This window comes from Eleginops maclovinus, chromosome 12, assembly GCF_036324505.1.
Source record: "Eleginops maclovinus isolate JMC-PN-2008 ecotype Puerto Natales chromosome 12, JC_Emac_rtc_rv5, whole genome shotgun sequence".
In the NCBI taxonomy this organism is placed as follows: Eukaryota; Metazoa; Chordata; class Actinopteri; order Perciformes; family Eleginopidae; genus Eleginops; species Eleginops maclovinus.
This window is the reverse complement of record NC_086360.1, coordinates 4172253-4196276: the sequence shown is the minus strand read 5'-3', so window position 1 is coordinate 4196276 and position 24024 is coordinate 4172253. Positions and strand designations below refer to the sequence as shown.

Below are 24024 nucleotides of genomic sequence, written 5' to 3'. Positions count from 1 at the left end.
TGCTGCTGTTTGGTTGTACTGAACTATAGCTTAATAACTCAGCAAAGGCTTAATATCAAACATGCACTGGGTGATTATCATCAACAAAATGTGGGCTAGCACACAAACAGCTTACCAATGAATGCTAACACATACAGATTTACCTATAAACGATTTTACATTAACAGGTTCAATAGTCCTTTTTAAAAAAAAATGTTTTATTATATTTTAAATGAAAATACCCTTCTGTATATTTAAATCTACCTTGTAAACACCCAGATAGCAGTAGACTCCGGGGCGGCTCCGCCCTCAAGTGGGCAGATCGCCGTACTGTCTCACTCATTTCGGCGATGCGCAAAGGATATGCCCCGCCTTCGGACAGTGCCCCGTCACAGCGGACCCGCTACGGATCCCAGGGGGATCCACACATCGGACGCGTCTTTTTTCTCATCGCTGACGGTTAGAGAAACAGCCAGAACGCTTTGCATTAGTGAGAGCAAGTCAAGTCTGCGGACACGTAGCCTACACGGTAAGCATTTCAAAATATGCTTTATTTGTTCAGTTTAGTTGCATTTCCAGTACAATTACTTAAATCACAAGTAGTTAATTGCTTTGTTTGCTGTTTTAATACATTGTATTGTGTACGCTAATGTTAACGTTAACTCAGCTTAACATTAGCCTAATGTTAGAAAAGCATGTTAGCTCAATTTCAGCTAGATATAGATTTCAGTAAACAAAAAGTTAACAAAGCCCCATTTGGATGGCATTTATTTCGGGATTGATTAGTTACCTGCTCTCCAATGATTTTCCTGAGCTTATATGTAACATGAAGTAATTTTTCACCCCTCTCCAGTTATAATATTTGCCGACAGAATTGAGACAATTTCTGCTGTACACAGGACCTGTAATGTTGGGTAGCTTTCTGGACCAAAACATGTACAGCAATTTCATGCTGCTGTTCTCTGGCATTGCCATGTTAGTAAGTCCTAAACTATCCTGTCACAGCCAGTATGCCAAAACTTTACTTCAATCGTTGGTAAGTCACTTCGGTGAAATATACGGGAAGGACCAACTAGTTTATAATGTGAATAATTTGGTACATCTAGCAGATGATGTCCAACAAAATGGTTGCCTTGACCGCTTTTCGGCATTTCCATATGAAAATTACCTGCAGAAGCTTAAAAAACTTGTGCGAAAACCAGAGTTCCCACTTGCCCAAATTATCCGCCGGTTGTCGGAGATGACAATTCCTGACGCCCCTTCACATGGTAGGCCTACGTCTTTCAAAAAACAACACTTTGTTGGGCCCATTGTAGGTGGCCTGTCAGTCAAAGCGCAGTACGGCGAGATGGCTTGTGAGAAATGGACCCTTAAACTTTCAACAGGGGATAATGTTTTTTTCATTGGCAATGATATTTGTTGCATACACAACATTGTTGAATGCAATGATGGAGTGTACGTGGTATACAAAGAATTTTTAGAAAAGTCTTTGTTCTTCAAGTACCCGTTCAACTCTGACTTTCTGAACATTTACAAAATTTCATACACATCTGACATACTCAGGTGTGTTAAAGCATCAGAGCTTGATCAGAAATGTATTGTCTTGCCTCATAGGGATGGTTTTGTGGCCATACCCCTATTCCATACATTTTAGGGATCTCGTGCTGAATGTATTTTGATATGTATAATCTACTTCTTAACTTGGTGTATTTTGTTGACTGTTTTCTATATGCTTTTGGGCGGTTCTTTGCTTTTACCGACCAGGTTGTGGTCCATCATCAGTCCGTACATGTAAAGTTTGGCATGTGAAGATGGCCAGTTGTAGTTCAACAGTTGTCGTGCTTCAAAGTACTGATCAAAAAGTGGCTATTGAGGCTTGTCAGATTGTTTTCTTTTTAGCTTGTCGTTTCTTAGGTATTAGTTGTAGCTCTTGTGCTACTTCTTTATTTGGCAATGAGGGTCAGAGACTGACAGAAACTGACACCGACTGCATGACATACCAAACACTGCAATCTGTGTGAAACTGGATGACAATTGACTGTAAGTACTTTGTGGAAGTTGCTCGTCTTCAATGTGAATACCAAACCAATTATTGCTGTTCAGTCTGTGTTTGATGGTGCAATTTCTTTCTTCTAAATTTAGGATGTTCCACTTAATTGAATTCCAGAGCACCAAAACGGTAGCAGTGGTGCCACAAAACTGGTACAGCGATGGTGTTTCCTATTGGCCGAACTACAAAAGTGATGAAAGAGTGGACAGGGCAGTGAAACATTCAGAGGAGCCTGGACCTGACTGGAAGACATACGATGTCAGAATTGTCAAATCATGTGGTAATATAGCTCAAAAAAGATATACTAATTAGAAATGGCTGTTGTAAGCCAATATCAAAATACCTTTGCCTTGTAATTTGTGTTTGAAATGTAATTTGAAAAAAACCCTTGTAATCAACCTTGTATTGTTCTGTTGTCTATAACTCTGTTCTTTTTTGTTCTACTGTTAATTTGAAACTCAACCGAAGTTTGATCATTTCATTTTTAGATCAGTACTTCGAGGCAAGAAAACTGATGAAAAAGTCTCTGACGTGCAACACATCAGATTTGCAGTCTGAAGAGGAAGAGGAGGAATTTCGTTTGAGGAGAAAGCCAAAGCCAATGTTAGTATATACAGTTGTGCTCATAAGTTTACATACACTGCCAGAATTTGTGAAATATTGGCCATTTCTTGGAAAATATGACTGATCATGCAGAAAACTTTTCTTTTATTTAAGGATAGTGGTCAGGTGAAGCTATTTATTATCACATAATTGTGTGTTTCCTTTATAAATCATAATGATAACGTCATCATTATGATTTATAATCATTAGCATCTTTCAGTGTTATGGTATGACAAACCTGACAAATACCAAACAGGGAAAGCAACAAAAGGCATTACTTAAACGCAGTGGCGGACCGTCAGGGCCTGCTAAGCCTTCTCTGAAAGCTTAATAATTTTCTCCAATTGTTCTACAAATCAAGATAACATTATGTTGACAGCTGAGTATGGTTATTTTTCCAACCCACTTTATAGTCATTTCTTTGGTGACTCTGATGAGGATGATAGTGGGGAGGAAAATCAGTTGAACAAGAGAGCCTGACGTCAAGCCAAACAGCCAGCTCCACAACCATCACCTCCTATGCCACCACCACCTTGCTGTGTGCCAGGTAGTGGCACAGTTGCCCCTCCTCCACCCACTGATGAAGAGTACTGGCTGGGTAAAGAATCATCGCTATGTAAAAACATGGATGAAATGTCCTAAATGGTGATAAAGCTAAATATACCATGAAAACGTGATAGGAATTCCTCTCCATCTCTCTAATTCACACAAACCACCAGCTCCAATTATCCCATCACCGCCGTGCCGTGTGCCAGGTAGTGGCTCAGTTGCCGCTTCTCCACCACCTCACTGTGCACAGAAGAACGTAGGAGAGCAGCAGAAGATCAACCCCCTTCAGCAAGCCAGCTCTACAGACCTACATGGCGAGGGGGAAGGCGTGGATCAAACACCATTGCCTGTTCTGGTGAGCAAACGACTATGAGACTCAAACTGAACCTTTAAAATCATTTCACTTTTTAAAAAGTAAAAAAAGGTTAGTTATGTAACCCATGCACAACATGCAACACACACACGCCCACATTGAATCCAAGTGAATATAAAAAGTAGGGTTGTGTATTATCGGAATTGTACTATTTTGAAGTCTCATCAATTTCTTCTTCCTACTCTTGGCATACAGTTGAGCTAAAACATAAGACATAAATGAAGAGATATTTTGTGATTCTTTCGCATTACCCCAGGGGTGAAAGTAAGCCGGTGCGAGGCGGTGCTGCGTTCCTGTAAAAGATTTCGCGGCGGTGCGGCGCACCGGTAAGATTTGATAAGGGTTTATTATGTTGAATACATTTTTTTTTTTTTTTAAATCCAAAAAATGCAGTAACGCACGCCTTTTAAGAAGAAAACATATCTAGGCTACCCACAATATGTCATTTTTGACCAGCTCCGATGAAGATAACAGCTTGGCTTGCTTAAAATAGTCATTAGTCAAAGGATCTCCTGCGTGCGCAGCTTCCAATTGCATCGACTGACGCTTTCAAATCCACCCCTATTCAGACCCCAACAAAAAATATTTGGAACTAATGGTACTAAATTGTACTAATGGGAAAGCCATCCAGTAGCCTATGGTAATCAGTTTTCAAAACGTCTGCAAATATCCCATATATTTTGGTCTTTCTGTTGGTGCCTTTCTGGAGCTTGCGTTCCGTTTGATTCCATCTCCTGCCCGCGCTTGCTCCGCAGTTAGTTCTAGTGAATGAAGTCGTCTCGACTCTCGTCTTTAAAACTGTGTCAGCGAAATGTTAAATCGGCTTTTCAAAAACTTCATGTTTTTGTGATTGGGTGGGTGGTATCAACTAGACAGCCCAATATATGGGAATGTTTTCAGAAGCTGATTGAGGAAGTGCGTGCTGTGAAGAAAAGCATTGTGATACGGAGAGATAAAAGAATGCAGAAAAGAATAACCGAGTTATTGAAAATGAAAATCAGGAAAAAGTCAGAAAAACAGATGGCTCGGTGCATGCAGTCCCTTGCGCGAAGGAAGTGAATGAGAACGCAAGTGTGAATGAGAGTAACGTTGCAGGTGCAGGACCGTCAACAAGTGATGCTGGGCCTGCTGCAAGTAGGTCTACCGCTTACCCCCCTGTTTGGTCAAAGGAGCAATTTGAACAGTTCAGAACAAAAAACGAATGGTTGTATGCCCAAAATGGCATGCTTGGCTGCATCTCATGCCGTGATGTTAAGGGCCTTGGTGTCAGCGCATCTCGAGGTGTTAATATCGTAAGCAATTGGGCAGAGGGGAATATCGCCCCATGTGGCCATTCAAGGACCGTGCAGCTGTCATCTCTCCGCAAAAAAATTCATGAGCACAGAGAATCTGCAGCCCACAATGAAGCTGTTAAGATTCTTAAAACTGCACAGAAAGAGATCCTTTTAAACATGAATGCCACCAGCCAGGAGTCTGCGTTTGAGGCCACTGCCAAAGTGTTCAGGACCGCTTATTTTGTTGCCAAACATGACAAGCCTTTTACAGATTTTGAGAAATTAATTGATCTTCAAGAAGCAAATTCACTCAATTTAGGTCGCATTCTGCACAGCAAGACAGTCTGTGTTGACATAATTGACCATGTATCAACTCAAATGAAACATCAAATTGTGAGGAGGATAATTGAAAATAAAAGTAAAATTACTGTGTTGGCTGATGAGTCAACCAGTGTGGGGCACAAATCGACACTGATTGTGTTTTTAAAGGCCAGCATTGACGGCGAGATGGAGCCCATTGCTTTTCCCTTAGATTTGATTGAGCTGGACAATTTGTCTGCTGCTCACATCAAAGGCAAGATAATGCACTGTCTCCTCAACAATGGCTTCACAATGGAGCTCCTGCAGGAGATGCTTATTGGATTTTGCAGTGATGGGGCCAATGTGATGCTGGGAGTGAAGTCAGGCGTTGGGAAGCTGCTCCAAGATGACTTCCCAAATATAGTTCTATGGCACTGCCTGAATCATAGGCTGGAGCTGGCGGTGGCTCAGGCATTGGAAGCCACTGGAGGGACAAAGGACTTCCAGGTGTTCCTTGATCTCCATATCACATTGAGAAGAATCGGAAGAGTCTTCAATGTCCGATGGGTGGCCTCCTCATGGCGAGCTGTTAATGCAGTCTGGTATTCCTATGGAGCACTGGCACAGCACTTCCGTGAAGCATCAGAAGACCGCACAAAAGATGGCAGAGAGAGGGCCAAATTTCAAGGCTTGCTCTCTAAGTTGTGCTCCATCAACTTTGTGAAAAATCTTGCTCTGATGGCTGATGTCCTGATGGAACTGAAGAATCTCTCTGAGATACTTCAGAACAGGGGGATCACTCTGCCAAAAGCTCATGACATCATGCTAACATACACCAAGAGGATAGGAAGCCTTATCACATACCCAGGACAGCATGCAGTTGAGGCAAGTCAGGCCGAGAAAGACATGAAATTCAAGGAAGAAGATTTAAAAGTCGGCAGGTCCCCCATCATTGATGCATCAAAGTTCATCCAAGCAGTGGCAGACAGTTTGAATGAGAGGCTCTTCACAACCACAGCCAACAGAGCACAGGCCAGTGTTGCAGCTCAAAGAAAAGAAAGTTACACCACACTGATGAACCAAATGGCAGCCCTTGACCCAAAGAAATGGGATCATGCCAATCCCAGACATGGAGAGGATGAGGTGAGGGCTTTGTGTCATACTCTACATGTAAATGAGAAAACAACACACCTTGGATTTGTTGAATATAAGGCAAGTGGGGGGAGAAGCATTCCAAGCAACATGAAAAAGTTGTGCATAGCAGTAGACACCCTCTCAGCAAGTAATGCAGACTGTGAGAGGGGGTTCAGCGCGATGAAAAATATCATTACTGAGTACAGGAGCAAACTGACGACCAAAAATGCTGCAAACCTTCTCTTCATCAGTACAGTTGGCCCCCCAACCAACCAGTGGAATCCTTTGCCATATGTGAAGACCTGGCTTGCCAAAGGGAGAAGAGCAGCACATTCCACATCTGGCATGGCTCGCCAGCACCCTGAAGAGGACAACTACTTCAGCCCTGTTTGGAATTTGTTTTAAATATTTTGTTTGGATGGAGGGAATCCACCATTTTGCATGTTATGTGGCATGGCTCACCAGCAACCTGAAGATGACAACTAGGCCTACTTGGATTTTTTATATATTTTTTTGTTTCTACCATTTTGTATTTTTCAGTGAAGTTACTAATCTGGAATGTGTTTTTAATATGTTTGGATGGAGGGAATCCACCATTTTGAATTGTTCATGTGGCATGGCTCACCAGCACCCTGAAGAAGACAATTAGGCCTACTTTGATTTTTTTAAATATTTTTTTTAGTTTTTTCCATCATTTTGCATTTTTCAGTCCAGTTCCAAATGCACTGAAAATAAAGTACTCACAGTAAAATATTTACAAACTGAAATATTTTGTAATGTCATTTTTTCACATAGAACACTTAGGTAGGCCCACAAGAATGTGAAGTAGTTAAGAATACCGTCGCCTGTGTCCTGTTGCTAAGCAACAGCAACACACTTTGTTCGGCTCTGACAAACCCCGCGTTTCTCTAACCTTATCACAATTTGATCCGTCCACCATTCAAGTTCGCGGAGCGCTAAACAGGAAGCAAACATGAAACGAAAACAGACGACAATATTTCAATGTTTTCCGAAGTTTTCCCCTACTACCACTACAGAAGAAGAGCCAGGTCAGGCGGCTGTCCTAAAGGTGACAGAGAACGAGCCCGGCGCTACCGCAAAGTTACCCGGTAAGTGAAATTAGCATGGTTATCATTAACCTAACTGTAGCAGGGGATAGTTGGTTAGAACTAGCTAACTTGATCAACGTTAGTGTGGTGGATCAATGGAAGAGAAAGGGACCGAGATACTGCGTGTGTGTGTGTGTGTGTGTGTGTGTGTGTGTGTGTGTGTGTGTGTGTGTGTGTGTGTGTGTGTGTGTGTGTGTGTGTGTGTGTGTGTATGTGCAGTCATAAACAGAACACAATGTTTATATTATCTCCTTGTTTCAGATGATGACACAGATGAGAGCTCCTGGCCAGCCTTGTGGACTGAAAGTCAGGCTAGGGAATTTAAGAACAGGCATCCTTGGTTCGAGTGGAGGGACTGAAAGTTAGGTAAATGTCAGCACACATGCAAAGGAAAGCTGATCCAAACAACAGAAATTCATAAAGTCAATGACTATGCAAATGAGAGTTAATTCATGGTCATGTTAAAAGTGCATTTAAAACATTTGCACCATTTAATTACTATATGTTAGTCATCAGTAGTTGTCAAATAATTAGCTATTGAAAAAGTGCAACATTTTTCTCCTTTTATCTGCTTTTCATGCATTTGTTAGCCATGATTTAAATATTGTAAGCAGTTTATTAAATACTTTTGAGTAAATCTTGGCTCTTTTCTGCAGATGTTATTGGTAAAAAAATCTATTATGCTAATTAATCATGGTTCTGTTTATTTCCAGGTTGTGCTCTTTGCAGCGCTACAAAATCAACCGGTGTCCTCACAGAACAACGAGTGTCTATGTCTGAGGAGTGGGTGCACTTTAAGATCCAGTCCTCAGATTCAAGCAGATCAACATCTCTGGCCTCTCTGAGAAACAAAATTAGACGACATGAGACGTCCAGAGCACACAAAATAGCCCAGGAGCTCACGGAGAAGGGTGGACAGGATTTAGTTGGAAATTTGGTGAGAGCTGTGTCAGAGACTGTGTTTGCAGAGACAGATTCTGTATTCAGAACAGCATACTATCTTGCGAAGATGAACCGACCTTTTACTGACCATGATAGTCTCATTGAGCTTCAGGAAAAAAATGGTGCCAACATGGGCACTAGTCTGCACTCAAGGTACAGTTCCACAAAAATTGTAGAACACATAGCAAAAGAGATGCAGAAAGAAATAGTTCACAGTATTGTGACGTCTTCAAGCAAGTTGTCTGTTCTCATTGACGAGGCTACATCTATCAGCCACAAATCTGCAATGATTGTCAACTTGAAAGCCTCAGTGGATGGAGCTACTCCTGAATTTTTGTTCCTGGAGCTGGTTGAGCTGGAGAGCCAAAGGGCAAAGGATATAGAAGAAGCTCTGCTGAACTGTTTGGACACTGCAGGCTTCACTGAAGAGTGGCTTCAAAAGAACTGGGTCTCATTTGTTTCTGATGGAGCCAGTGTCATGTTAGGCAAGAACTCTGGTGTGGGAACCAGGCTGACAGCAAGGTACCCTAACCTCTTCACATGGCACTGCATGAACCACCGTTTGGAACTGGCTGTATCTGATGCTGTGGATGAGGTTCAGGCAGTCAACCACTTCAAAGTGTTCCTAGAGAAGATCCACAATCTCTACAGTCAGTCCAATAAAAATTCAAGAGAGCTTCTGGAAGCAGCACAAGAAGTGGGCTCGAGGGGTCACGTGACGTCTCAGCAGCGATGCAGACGTGAAATCTAGTGCTCGTGAAAGACCAGCCCAAAACCGTGTTATAATTAATTAAATCTTTATTAGTACCCTTCCATTGAAGATGTCAACTCATACACCAACCAAAACCAGCGTCAAGAGAGGACTGGACATGTCCCCAGCGAAGAAAAAACCAAAAGAAGTAACGTCCATTTGCAAAGACGACCTCGATGCAGCCATTTTGAGTTAGCAAGGCCCTCAAAGAACAACAACGACATTTCGATGCTTCAGTGGCCCATGCTGTGAAGGAAGCCTTGGAGGGTACCCTGATCCCCCAGCTTACAATTTTACAAGAAGAGATCTTTACCGCTAATGAAGCCATTCGGAAAGTAGTATCAGACGTAAAGCATCAGGCTAGCGAAGTGCAGAAGACACATGCTACAGTGCAATCCCTTCATGCTACAGTTCGCTCCAACAAGCATGACGTTAATGACGTTCTCACCAAACTAGCCACTCTGCAAGACAAGCTGATCGAAATGGAGGACAGAAGTAGACGAAATAACCTAAGGCTGGTCAATCTTCCGGAATCAGTCGGGGGTTCCAATCTGAAGGCCTTCCTGGTTGCCAACCTGCCTAAGTGGATACCATCCCTAGCGGGACAACGCATTGAGATCGATCGCTGCCATCGCATCTACGGTGGCAGTACCCACCCCAGAGGAGAAAACCAGAAACCCCGCACTGTTATTTTTCGTCTCCTGAGAGACGCCGACAGACAAGATATTCTACAGGGAGCCCGCAGAGTAAAGCCCAAACACGACAACGCCGCTTTGTTTTTCTTCCCCGATTACAGTCCCCAGACATCAGCTAAAAGAAGAGGATTCACTCCAGTCATAGATAAGCTGAATGACCGGGGCATTCGGTCCTTCCTTCAATACCCCGCGACACTTAAAGTGGAACACGGAGGGGCTCAGCTCTACTTCAGCTCCCCAGTCGAGGTGGAGAGGTTCTTGACTTCGCAAGGTACCCATGAGCTAGGGGAGCAGCCAACGAGATCTCCACAAGCACAGCGCCAGAACCGCAACGGGGAGCAGCCACAGAGACCTCCACCATCACAGCGCCAGAACCGCAACAGAGAGCAGCCGAGATCTCCACCATCACAGCGCCAGAACCGCAACGGGGAGCAGTCACCGAGATCTCCTCCCTCACAGCGCCAGAACCGTGAAGGGGAGCAGCTACCGAGATCTACACAGGCACCGCCTGAGAACTGCAACGCAAGCCCAGCGGAAAACCGTGCAAGCCCTCCGGCCGATGCAACGCTCATGGAAGTAGCCAACGACTGACATTGTGGGTAATTACAAGTAGGCCATAGGTGTCCAGAATTAGAAACTGAACACCGTCTGATTAAAATTAAGATAGGTTTGTGTGACCTGATGCTATTAAGGAATAGTATACTATCTCTTAACATATGGGTACAGCTATGTTGCTAGAGTTTTGGGGATCTTTCTGCGAGCTAGGATGAGCTGCGCTGCTGTTGATAGCGATGTTTTGTGTTTTGCAAAGCCTGTAGGAGCATTAGCGTCCTCGCGGCTTGCAACTGTTCTCTGTATATAATTTTACAGTTATGGATTAACCCCCAGATTCCACCTCGTAAACTTTGGATTAGCTACTTGGATAATATTGTTAATTTAGAATATCACACAGCTAGAGTAAACAAAGCCATGCCTTCCACGCTACAAAAATGGCAAACATTTCTTGTTAGAATTCAAGATTTAAACGATCAATCTCACCTTCAGTGAGTCTACTTACGTGTATGTGGTGTTGTGTGTGTGCTTTTTTTAAAAATGTTTTATTTAATCTTTTTCTTCACCCTAGCTGAGTGTATATATATATTTGAATTTGTTTTTATTTTTTTTATTATATATCCTGTAATACCCATAAATAAATAATAAATACCCACTCATTATTATATATATATATATCCTGTAATACCCATAAAGTTAGGAATGTAACCAGAGTAAAGTATATATATGTATATTTTTTACTTTTATTATTATATATATGTATATCCTGTAATACCCATAAAGTTATGAATGTACAGAGTAACCGTCTACCCCCCCCCCATAAAAGCAATAAAAAAGTTGATCACAAAAAAAAAAGTGGAAAAGAAGTGGGCTCGCAAGTCCTGAAAATTGGCAGTGTTTTAAGTACGCGATGGGTGGCCAGCAGTTTCCGTTCTGTAAAGGCTGTGTGGACATCATATGAAGTACTCAATAGACACTTTGAAAATGCTGCAGGCGACCAAACAAGAAGCAGCACAGAGAGACAAACTTATAGAGGCCTGGCACGTCGAATGCAAAGCAAGGAATTCCTGTGTGACCTCGGACTCATGTTTGATGCACTGTCTGAACTTGCAAACCTGTCTCAGCAACTCCAGGCCCATTCTGTCATACTCTTGAGAGCAGACCATCTTCTAAAGCGCACCATCAGAGTGCTGGCATCATTCAAAGATACCCAAGGAGAGAAATTAGAGGAGGCACTGACTGCACAAGCTTTGGGACATTTAGGATCTGTTCCCCTGGAGTCAAATGCAAAGCTCACACCAATCAATGCAAAACAATTCCTACAAAGTCTGATCAACAACTTGGAGAAGCGCCTCTCATTTGATGGTGAAATGCTTCATGATCTCAGTGTTCTGGATACAGGCAACTGGCCATCAACCCCTGGCATACGGCATGGTGAGGCACAAGTGAAACGACTCTGCAGGCGGTTCAATCTTGGTGAAGAGCAAGCAGTCAATGGTATGAGAGATTTCCTTGAGCACCCAGACAGTGAGCCTGAAAGCTTAAAGCCACTCATACAATGCATGAAGACCATCCCTGGCAGTGTGAAAGGGGCTTCAGTCTCATGAACAATATATGCACAGACAAGAGATCGACACTGTTGTTGTCAAATATAAGTGATTTGATGATGATCAGCATCAATGGGCCCCCTGTAACACTTTTTGAGCCAAGGAAGTACGTCACAACATGGCTGAGAAGCCATCGCTCTGCCACGCAAGCAAGGAGGCAATGCACACCTCAGATGCCTGAGTACAAACATATCTGGAAAGCTCTGTAGACTACCAGACTGTGTCTAGAAGTGTTCCATCCTTTTTTCAGGGCTTGTGGACTAACACAGTGAACCCAGTATGGACATGTTGAGTGCTTTTTCAACCTTCATTTATTGAGGTGAAGCTTATTTGTTCATTTGTTTCTTGTTTGAAGCTAATTTGTCTTGTAGCACTTCAAGGATGTTTGCTTGTTCATTTAAGCTGTTACAGTACATAGTTTGACAATGATTTATGGAAGATAATAGGGCTGAACAAGTTTGAATAAATATCTAATGCATTGAAAAATATGTTTAAAATGATTATTGTGTGATATTTGTGCAGATCTATGTGAAACAAAGATTTTTTTAAAGTGTAGAATATGATGTGTGGGTCAGGTCTGTAGCATGACCATATTTATTGTATATTACTTGAAAATTGCAGTAAGCCATATTGAGGTTTTGATAAAAAAATGGCGATTAATTTTTCAACCCTAGAAGATAAGTGGGCTTTTTCCATCATTGTTCATTCTTTTATTTGTTAATGTCACTGGCAGTTAAAAGTCACATAAAAATGCTTATAATACATTGACATGTTGACACATAACCAGTCTCAAGATGCATACTCTATGCATTAGTGAGTGTGATGGTGTCTGCCTACCTAAGTTGCCACACATGTATTTAGGTATATAGCATTAGCCCACAAAGGACACATTTGGTTTAGTCTAGAAATAAACCAACCTGATTAGTTAGCTTCATAAGTGTCTTGATAAATACAGACACACTATGGCAAGTGTCTTTGTCAGAGGCGGCTGGCCCATAGGGGGCGCTGGGGCTCTGCCCCACCAGCTGTTGAGGGGCAAAAATATTTTTTGCATATTTTTTTTTAAATCAATGTCAGTTTTACTTAATAGTGTGTGTGCCTACATGCAATTTAAATCATTTAAACAACATTTCCACCAACTAACACTCATTAAACAGTGAATTTCCACTGACAGACAGTGTATCATTCTCTCATGGGGCGATCGGCAAAGTGCCCCTGACCGGCAGCTAAACAGCCAATCCGGTTATGGTTGCTAGGGGGAAATTATGAATAATTGGCCTATCAACGTCGCCAAATTTAACGCCGGTGGGGCGCTGGAAATTTAGCCCCAACTGCTACGTAAAATGCGTGAAGGTTTAGGATTGCTGTAGCTACATAAGGAGCCAGCGATAGTTTTTTTTCGTAGTGCGACTCCCAGACTCTGTCCTACGCTACGTGGGGAAAAAATACGCGCGACGACGAAGAGAGATGATGGCGATGGCGGTGACAACTGGAGTTCAAGAGCAGCTTCCACCAAATTCGGTGAAATCGTTAATAATATACCCTTTTGCGAGACGGACGATGGAGGAAAAACTTCTCGTTAAGGAGCTGGGACCCGACAAGCCTGAAATCAGCATTTCCCAGCAAATCAAGCTGAAAGATAAATCTTACAAACAGAGTTTTTGTCGGAGCTGGTTCAACCGTAAGACGTGGCTGGCAGGTTGTGGAGCAGCCAATGCACGTTTCTGTTTCCCCTGTATCCTCTTCAGAAGTGACAAATGTGATTCGACTTGGACAAAGACTGGACTAACTGACTTAAAACACCTCTCTGAACGGATAAAGAATCACGATCGATCCAAAGTTCACATGGAAAACTGCGTAAAGCTAGCTGTGTTCGGAAAGATTAGCATAGCAACGCAGCTCGATGATGGGCACCGGCGGTGACACACAGAGGAACAGACAGAGAGGAACAGAGAGGAACAGACACACACAGGAACAGACACACAGAGAGGAACAGGCACAGAGAGTGTCTTTTATGTTTATTTTACATTCAATGGGCAATATGTAATAATATTATAGTATGTAATTGTAATATAGTTGTGGAGAATGCTTTGTTGTTTCTCCCAGGCTGTGACATGCAATGACAACTGTATGGCACTGATGCTGTTTTCTCCAAGTAAATGCATTTTTCCTTGAGAGAGGGTATTAAAATAATCTGTTTATGTAAAATTTTTTGAAAATAACTTGGTTCTAAATTCTTTGTATATGTTACATTTTAATAGGAAAGTTCTGTTTCATTCTCTCTTCTCAACCCACACTCACTCATTCACTCACTCACTGTTGATTTGTATAGATTCAGCTGAAATCATACCCTTCACTGTAAAAAAAAAACGGTTGACAGAACACAGATTTTCTAGGCTACGTGATGCATTTGGTTTTTTGAGTTTTCTTAACTTAAATTCACTGTGGTTGAGTGTACAAAGATTTTTAAGTTCTGCCAACTCAAGTTTTTGGAGTGTTGCATAGAAATTTTGAGTTCTACCAACACAGTTTTTTGAGTTTCACCTTTATGCTCTGAGTTCTACCAACACAGTTTTTTGAGTTTCACCTTTAAGCTCTGAGTTCTACCAACTCAGTTTTTTGAGTTTCACCTTTAAGCTCCGAGTTCTACCAACTCAGTTTTTTGAGTTTCACCTTTATGCTCTGAGTTCTACCAACACAGTTTTTTGAGTTTCACCTTTATGCTCTGAGTTCTACCAACTCAGTTTTTTGAGTTTCACCTTTAAGCTCCGAGTTCTACCAACTCAGTTTTTTGAGTTTCACCTTTAAGCTCTGAGTTCTACCAACACAGTTTTATGAGTTTTACATATAGATTCCAGGAGTTCTACCAACTCAGTTTTTTTAGTTCTACCAATCCCCCTCACCACTCCCCATCATTCAACACACAACAAATTAATTGAATACAATTTGTTTTTATTTTTCCAACATCAATGGGCTGCTGGAACAATGATGTGAAAGGGAGTCTCCTTGTGTTTGTGTGTGTGTGTGTGTGTGTGTGTGTGTGTGTGTGTAAGAGGTGGTGTAGGCTATAACTGTCCAATACTCTGATAAAGACATTAGGCCATTAGGCTCATGTAAATGTGGCTATTGTATCAATACGTACAAAAACATAAAACCACAATGTAAACCACATACAATATAAACATAAAACCGCAATGTAAATCACCATTTATCATCATAACTGCTAGAGTCAATGGGCTGCCAGGACAACGGTGTATGAAAGGGAGTCTCCTTGTGTGTGTGTGTGTGTGTGTGTGTGTGTGTGTGTGCGTGTGTAAGAGGTGGTGTAGGCTAAAACTGTCCGATACTCTGATAAAGACATTAGGCCATTAGGCTCATGTAAATGTGGCTATTGTATCAATACGTACAAAAACATAAAACCACAATGTAAACCACCATTTAACTGCTAGAGTCAATGGGCTGCCAGAACAATGATGTATGTATGAAAGGGAGTCTCCTTGTGTGTGTGTGTGTGTGTGTGTGTGTGTGTGTGTGTGTGTGTGTGTGTGTGTGTGTGTGTGTGTGTGTGTGTGTGTGTGTGTGTGTGTGTGTGTGTATGTGTGAAAGAGCTGGTGTAGGCTTGTTCATGGAGGAGTGATGACAGAGCTGGGCGTGCGTGCGTTCGTGTGTATGTGTGTGTGAGTGTAAATCATACACAGGCTTCACAGCAAAAGCTTCTCTTTCAAGGATCGCGTGCGCTGAGAGCATCTTGAACCAAGCTCGAAAAAGATAGTCTGGATGGCCTCAAAGGTGTACCTCATCTTCTCTGGATAGCTTATGTCCATTGCATACATTAGGCCAAACAGGTAGGCGAAGTCAGCAGCGAGGTCAGGTAGCTCGTGTTTTATAACTGCCCCTTCCAAGATGACATTGATTTCAGTCACTGGTGGGGATTCGGTGCCATCATCATCGTCATAGACAGTCAGTATGGCAACTGCCACTCCTCCAACCACCTCTTCCTCAGGGTCTGTGTTCTGTGGGAAAAAACAGACACAGCAAATGTTTTAGTGATACCGACACCCCATTACAATTGCGGTCAACACATAAGCTAATTTAGTTGTTTACAGTCACATTTAGGACAAGACTACCAGCCAATATGTATCCAGCTTCTGGGGAGATATGAAAGAGGCACTGCAAATCTATTAATCACACCGAATTGCTCTGGACTGACTTACCATGCACTTCAGAAAGAACTCTGATGCATCCTCTCTAACAAAAATATATCAGTCAATATATAAGTCTATATATTAGTACTGAATGCCCTGTATGTAGGTTACCCCACAACCTAGCCCTTGCCTATCCTCGTGCTACTGCTCCCTCCACAACCAATGTTAGCGCTACTGTCGCTATCACTAGCTACTACTGCTTGATTGTTAAGCAGACATCACATGGTTCTTTCTGCAACACACGCGGTCCTTATGCAACATGTGTATGGAGTACATTCAATTAAGTTGAATATTTTAGCAATTTTAAGTTTAGATATTTATTTTCCATGAATTGCTGAACAGTCAAATTAAAAGTAAACCAGTAAATTCAAAACCACAGCAGCATTCATTAATGCGAGAGAAAAAATATATCAGTCAATATATAAGTCTATGGGTGCGTTCGTAAATTGCCACTCCGAGCACACTCTGAAACGTTTTAACCGATATATACAGTCTATGGATTTGACAGTATCATGAGACTGGTGAAATACTGTCTTTCTGGGAAGTGTTTCGAACGGTTAAAAAGTTTCAGAATGTGCTCGGAGTGACAATTTACGAATGCCCTGTATGTAGGTTACCCCACAAACTAGCCTCGCCTAGCCTCGCGCTACTTCTCCCTCTACTTCAGTTAAGACACAAGGGCACAAACTCTAACTCTCCCTCTACAACCAATGTTAGCGCTACTGTCGCTATCGCTAGCTACTACTGCTTGATTGTTAAGCAGACAGTTCTTTCTGCAACACACGCGGTCCTTATACAACATGTGTATAGAGTACATTCAATTAAATTGAATATTTTAGCAATTTGCTGCTACTGACTGTGCATAGAACATCACGTTCAAAAATTAGCATTAAGTTAGCAAACTAAAATCAGCTAATAACTTTGCTAATTTGGTTGAAATACATTAAATATACGACGCTGGTTAGTTCAGCGACCAAATCTATCTTCAATTATTTGCCTTACGCATTCTATTAAGTCATATTTTAGAGAAATAACAATAATTACCTGATATGAATCTCACGTCTGGCAATCCTCTCAACTTCGAGGGAAAATGGTAGAACGGTCGACTCGTGGAGACCTGTGTATGTCCATGGAGACAGGAAGGAAACCCCGTAGTAGGCGTGTCCATGAACATACAGTTGAGGAAACTTAATTTTTTGTGTTAGAATCTTTCTAATCTTGTTAGAAAGTTGAGGGAAACAAAAAATCTTGTTTTGGTGAATCAAATTTCCTTGTTGACCAAATTCTGAGAATATTGAGTTGGGCAAACATTAATTTATTTGTTAGATGACAAAATTGTATTTCTGAATTAGCTTACAATAAAATTGTGTGTAAGTACAACAACTGTAATTTCCTTTTTTTACAGTGTTGTTGTTAATTTATCCCTTGATTGTATTGTATAGTATTTGATAGCATAAAGTCTAATATAGCTGTAAATTGTTACTTTTTCTGTGAAGCTGGAAACTGTGAAATTAAATTATTATTGTGGAACTGTAGTCATTTTCCGACTGTTCATTTGAATGCTTATGCTAGATTAGGCAGGGAAATCTGTTGGCACACTAGCCCCACCAAGATTCTTTTTCACCAGCCGCCACTGGTCTTTACGGAGCCCCAGATATGACATGGGAAAAAAGTTGTGGCCACGAAATATTAATTCGTTCCCACGAAATAGTAATTCGTGGCCACGAAATATTAATTCGTTCCCACGAAATAGGTAATTTGTGTAACAATAGTAATTGTGTCCACACGGACCTGTTTGAGTGTGACACCTGAGTGAGAGTGGAACGTGAGATGCACGTAGGTCATGCTGAATGTAGACTCGCTTGAGAGTGAATGAATAAACCAGTTGCCCTGTTGGGCTATTATATAGTTATTCTGTAGTCCCTTTATATGTATAGGAGCAGAATAATACATGGTGGCAGCGGTCACGGACTTGACCAGTTTGTCGAGTGTCTACTTCAAGTTAGAGCGTTATCAGCTTCGCGGGAAGAACGCTAGTTGAGAAGTTAGCTAGAGATTAGCATACCACCACCCAGAATGGAAGGACTGAAACCTCCCCAACAGTTATGCATGGACTCAGGAAATCTCTCAAAGTCATGGAAGACCTGGAGGGAAGAGTTTATGCTGTATGCGGATTTAACCGTGGACGACGACGAAAAGAAAACGGTGAAACTTTTCAGTGATCTCATTGGAGAGAGTGGGAGAGAGCTGTTGGACACACTAATGGGTGAGACCGCGAAGGCAGATTGGAAAATGAAGGACGTTCTTGATAAAATGGAGGCGTACTGCAATCCGAGTGTCAACGAGACTGTGGAACGTTATCGTTTTTTCTCGAGAAACCAAGGCTCGAGTGAACCTATAGACTGTTATGTCACGGACCTGAGAGTGTTAGCAAAGACGTGCAACTTTGGGACTTTACGAGACTCACTCATTCGGGATCGGATCGTGTGTGGAATCAACAACGTCAGCATGAGGGAGCGGTTGCTCCGCGAGAAGACCATGACGCTCGACACATGCATTCAATTGTGTAGAGCCGCGGAATTGTCGCGGGAGAACGTTAAAACCATCTCCGGACCTAAAGTGGAGGAGGTGCATGCAATACAAAGACCAGGACACTTCAAACACCAAGCAGATAAAGTGGACTGTAAATTTTGTGGCAAATCACATGAGAGAAGCAAGCAGAAATGCCCAGCATACGGTAAGACATGCAAAAAGTGTGGCAAAGAGAATCATTTTGCAGCTAAATGTAAAGCAAGTCAGCAACCAAGAGAATGGGAACAGAGAAAAAAACAAGTGCACAATGTAGCAGAACAGGAGAGTGATGAGTTTGACGAAATTCTCTGTGTAACTGAAGAAAAGATAGAGACAGTGAGTTCAGTAGACTCTGATAAACGACACAACACGCAGCTTTTTGCTGGAATGCTTTTGGGGAAAAAGACTGTGAACTTCCAAATAGACTGTGGTGCCACTTGTAATATAATTCCAATCGATCTGCTGGATTCGAATACAAAAATTGAAGACACAAAGAGTGTACTAGTGATGTACAACAAGAGCAAGCTTAAGCCACTGGGAAGATGCAAACTGAAGCTGAGAAATCCCAGAAACCAAAAGCTGTACCAGTTGGAGTTCCAGGTGGTGGATGAAGGAGGGACAGTGCCACTGCTTGGCAAGAGGGCCAGTGAGGGCATGCAGCTGATTAAAGTGTACTATGAAAATATTATGGCAATTGACAGCATAGTTACAGCAGTGCCAGAAGTGAAGACTACAAGGGGCCAATGGACAATGGAGCAGATACAAGCAGAGTATGCTGACGTGTTCAAGGGTGATGGCTGCCTTGAAGGAGATTATAAGCTGGAGATAGATGACACAGTGAAACCTGTGCTGCTGCCAAAGAGGCGGGTGCCAGTTGCCATGATGAAACCACTGAAGGCCGAACTTCAAGACCTACAGCGCAGAGGAATCATCACCCCTGTAGAATGCAGCACAGACTGGATTAACGGAATGGTGGTTGTCCAAAAACAGAATGGGAAGCCACGGATATGTATCGATCCAAGACCCTTGAACAAAGCACTGAAGCGTAGCCACTTCCCATTGCAGACGATTGAGGACATTCTCCCCGATCTGGCTAAAGCTAAAGTGTTTACAGTTTGTGATGTTAAAAGTGGTTTCTGGCATGTGAAATTAGATGAAGAGTCAAGCTTTCTGACTACATTTGCTACACCATTTGGACGATACCGATGGCTGAGGCTTCCAATGGGGGTCAGCCCTGCACCAGAGGTCTTTCAGCGCAAGCTCACACAGGCATTGGATGATCTGCCGGGTCTGTACATCATTGCTGACGATGTGCTGATCACAGGACAAGGTGAGACACAGGAAATGGCACAGCGAGACCACGATGAGAAATTGAGACTGTTTCTGAATAGATGCAGTCAAAAGAACATTAAACTGAATGCAGACAAGTTCAAGCTGAGAGAAAAGGAGACTACTTACATAGGACATCTCCTGACAGCGAATGGTCTAAGGATACATCCGGAGAAAGTACGTGCCATTGACCAAATGCCAAAACCAACAGATGTGAAAGCAGTTCAGAGGCTCTTGGGTATGGTGAACTACCTGGCTAAGTTCTGTCCTCATCTCTCTGACCACTGTCAGCCACTCAGGCAGCTGACACACAAAGACTGTGAATGGAATTGGACAGAGGAGCATGACAAGGCGTTTCTCAAATTAAAAGAGACTATTTCAAGCACACCGGTACTGAAGTACTACAGCCCAGAGGAGGAATTGACTGTGCAGTGTGATGCCTCAGACACAGGTTTGGGCGCAGCACTGATTCAGAGGGGTAAGCCCATAGCATTTGCAAGCAGAGCACTCACACAGACAGAGAAGGGCTATGCCCAAATAGAGAAGGAATTCTTAGCAATGATTTTCAGTTTGGAGAAATTCCATCAGTACACATATGGACGCAAGGTTACTGTACAAAGTGACCACAAACCTTTAGAGAACATAGTGAGAAAGCCACTATTGAGTGCACCAAAAAGACTACAAAGAATGATGATGCGTATTCAAAAGTATGATGTTGATGTTGTGTACTTACCAGGAAAAGATATGGTGTTAGCAGACACCTTGAGCCGAGCGTACCTTCCTGAGTGTTCATCCTTTGGCTCAGTGGAAGCTGAAATAGAGACTGTTAATATGTTGCAGCATGTACCCATCTCGGCTGACAGCCTCAGTTCAATCCGCTCAGTAACAACACAGGATTTGACTCTGCAGAAACTCATTGAAACCATGCAACAGGGATGGCCAAATGACAAATCGAAGACACCAAGCGAAATCAGATCATACTTTTCATTCCAGGATGAACTGAGTCACCAAGATGGAATAGTGTTTCGGGGCGAACGTGTTGTCATACCTGATGCGCTAAGAAGAGAGATCACGTGCCGTCTACACTCCTCTCATCTGGGGATAGAAGGATGCCTACGAAGAGCCAGAGAGTGCATATACTGGCCAGGCATGAATGACCAGATCAAGACCTATGTAGCCAAGTGTGACATTTGCAGGTCAGTGGACTATAAGCAACAAAAAGAAACACTGATCTCACATGAAATGCCAAACAGACCATGGGCTAAAGTAGGCACAGATTTGTTTTCTTTTGACAACAAGGACTATCTCATCACTGTAGATTACTATTCAAATTTCTGGGAAATAGATTATCTCTCAGACACAAAATCTACAACTGTGATAAGGAAACTGAAAGCCCATTTTGCCAGACAAGGCACCCCTGATGTTGTCATCTCAGACAACGGACCACAATACTCATCACAAGAATTCCAAAGATTCAGCGAACGGTGGGAATTCCTGCATAAGACTTCGTCACCTGGATACGCCCAGAGCAATGGCAAAGCGGAATCAGCCGTCAAAACAGCCAAGAGACTTTTGAACAAAGCTAAAATGGCTGGACAGGATCCTTACCTTGCTCTTTTGGATCACAGGAACACACCATCACAAGGCCTGGACACCAGTCCAGCACAAAGACTTCTCAGTCGCCGCACCAGAACACTACTGCCTACAAAAGCAAGCCTTCTGCAGCCAAAGGTCGAACAGGTGCAGCAAGGACTAAGAAGTAACCAACTACGTCAGTCTGCCTACTACAACAGATCAGCCAGAGATCTGGACTCATTGAAACCAGGGGACTGTGTGCGAATACAGCCATTTGGACCTCATACTCTCTGGAGACTAGGCAAAGTTCTGAGGGCTGTGGATGCGAGATCCTACGAAGTCCAGCTGCAGTCTGGTGGTGTTCTGCGGAGGAATCGCAAACACCTCAGGCGTGCTCACGGACAGACCCTTACTGAGTGTATAGACTTAGAGACTGTTGTTGTTCCTCCACAGACTGTTCCTGAACCACACACAGCCGCAGACATGGCTGACACAGACTCACCTGGGGACGAGGTCCTGCCTGTGACCACAAGGGCTGGTCGCACAGTGGTGAAGCCACAACGTTACAAAGACTTTGTGAACTAATAGTTGTGGACCACTCATGGACTAAAGAAAAGCACCACATGTTTTAGTAATGTGTGTAGTCATAGGTTTAGACTGAAATAGAAAATCCAGTAAAACAGACACTGTGTAACTGAGAAAGACAAAAAAAAAGGAAAATGTTGATCTGTGTTTTGATCTCATCAAATGTGAGTGTGTTAACAAGGAATATCACTCCGGTTAAGAGGAGTAGTTTTTCATGAGTAATTCATTAGTTCTGTCATGCAGGGATCATTTGTATTGTGTGCATTTTTGACAGTTAATTAAGAAAGAAAAAAGAGAAAGGATGTAACAATAGTAATTGTGTCCACACGGACCTGTTTGAGTGTGACACCTGAGTGAGAGTGGAACGTGAGATGCACGTAGGTCATGCTGAATGTAGACTCGCTTGAGAGTGAATTAATAAACCAGTTGCCCTGTTGGGCTATTATATAGTTATTCTGTAGTCCCTTTATATGTATAGGAGCAGAATAATACAATTTGTGGCCACGAAATACTAATTCGTTCCCATGAAAAATTAATTTGTGGCCACGAAATAGGTATAACGTGCACTGGACAGCTGGGTGAGCAAATCGAGCGCCAGTAGAAGCCTAGGTGTCGTGATGCCCAAGGTGAGTGTCTGTTTTTATTGTCCTGTCTTCTTGATATGCCCTACAGTTATTTAGGCTAATTAGGTTTGTGTTTAATACTTTATTACAACGGGTAACGTTAGCTACCGTCTCACCCGACTTACAAACTTCGTAGCCATACTATAGCCTAGGCCTACTACACGGCGTTCTGTTGTGCAATGTGCGGTGGTAAACACATCGGAGCTGCTGCCCTGCACAGACATCAGTAAGACACTTTTCAAGTAGAGCTCAGTAAATGTGACATATAGCTAAAACCTTGTCCGTATTGTCTTATTAAAATTACGTGATGATCATAAATAAAGTCATCTATGATCACAGCCAATATGCTATCAACAATAGACCGGTTCCAACCCCCTTAACAACCGTTGTCAAGACGAACTCAGAGGACAAGCAGGCTCCGAACTCAGAGGGCAGCCCATTGGGATAGCCAGACAGTCAGGTAGCCTATAGCCAAAATGACAACAAGGAAAGGCATGCTGCCAGGGTATTTACAAACCCTGGTAAACAAAGCAGCAGAAAATAGGTATAGAGGAAAATTGGACTATATTTCTGGAGTAGACCCATATGAAATTCACAAAACAGAGTTCAAAGACAATCTAGACCTGTGGCCGGACATTACCTACATCCATGTCGGGATGTATTTGCTTTTCAAGGAGAGCAGTATACACAGGAGAGCTTAATGAACTACAAGAGTTAAAAATGTTACCAACATTTCGTCAACAGCTGGGTTAGAGAGATTACTTGCAAAGACTTTGATGATTACAGATTGCTCATTGCAAAGGTAGGAGTAGACGTATGTGCTGTGTGGTGTTTTTCATTAGACTATTTCTCCAGGTTTAGCTTACGCTAGCCTTCTAGCCCCCTGCTTCAATCAAAACCAACCATCCTTATGCTAGCATCGCTATGCGTAAAAAGTCAGTATCTAAACGTTATTGTCCGCGAACCTATGTTAGCCGAGGCAATATCTTATCAGCTTTCACCTTACATTTACATTATGCATTTAGCAGACGCTTTTATCCAAAGCGACTCACAAAAAGGAGGATTAACAAGCTACAACACAACTAAACACAAGCCTACCAGGAGAGCGATTTGCAAGAAATTGACAGGAGTGAAAGTGCAAGAGTGTGATATTGTAAGTGCATACCTTTCATTAATAAACCAACACAATAACGATCCTTTTGTGTACGTCTTTATGTC

General features: G+C 42.4%; 1 long non-coding RNA gene across 1 annotated transcript; it reads left to right on the top strand.

Annotated features, from left to right (window-relative positions):
• The first annotated feature begins 2136 nt into the window (after window positions 1-2136).
• LOC134873219 (uncharacterized) lies at window positions 2137-3179 on the top strand. Its single transcript, XR_010166934.1, has 3 exons — window positions 2137-2309; window positions 2523-2632; window positions 3046-3179. It is a non-coding gene; the product is annotated as an uncharacterized LOC134873219 (long non-coding RNA).
• The last annotated feature ends 20845 nt before the right edge of the window (window positions 3180-24024 follow it).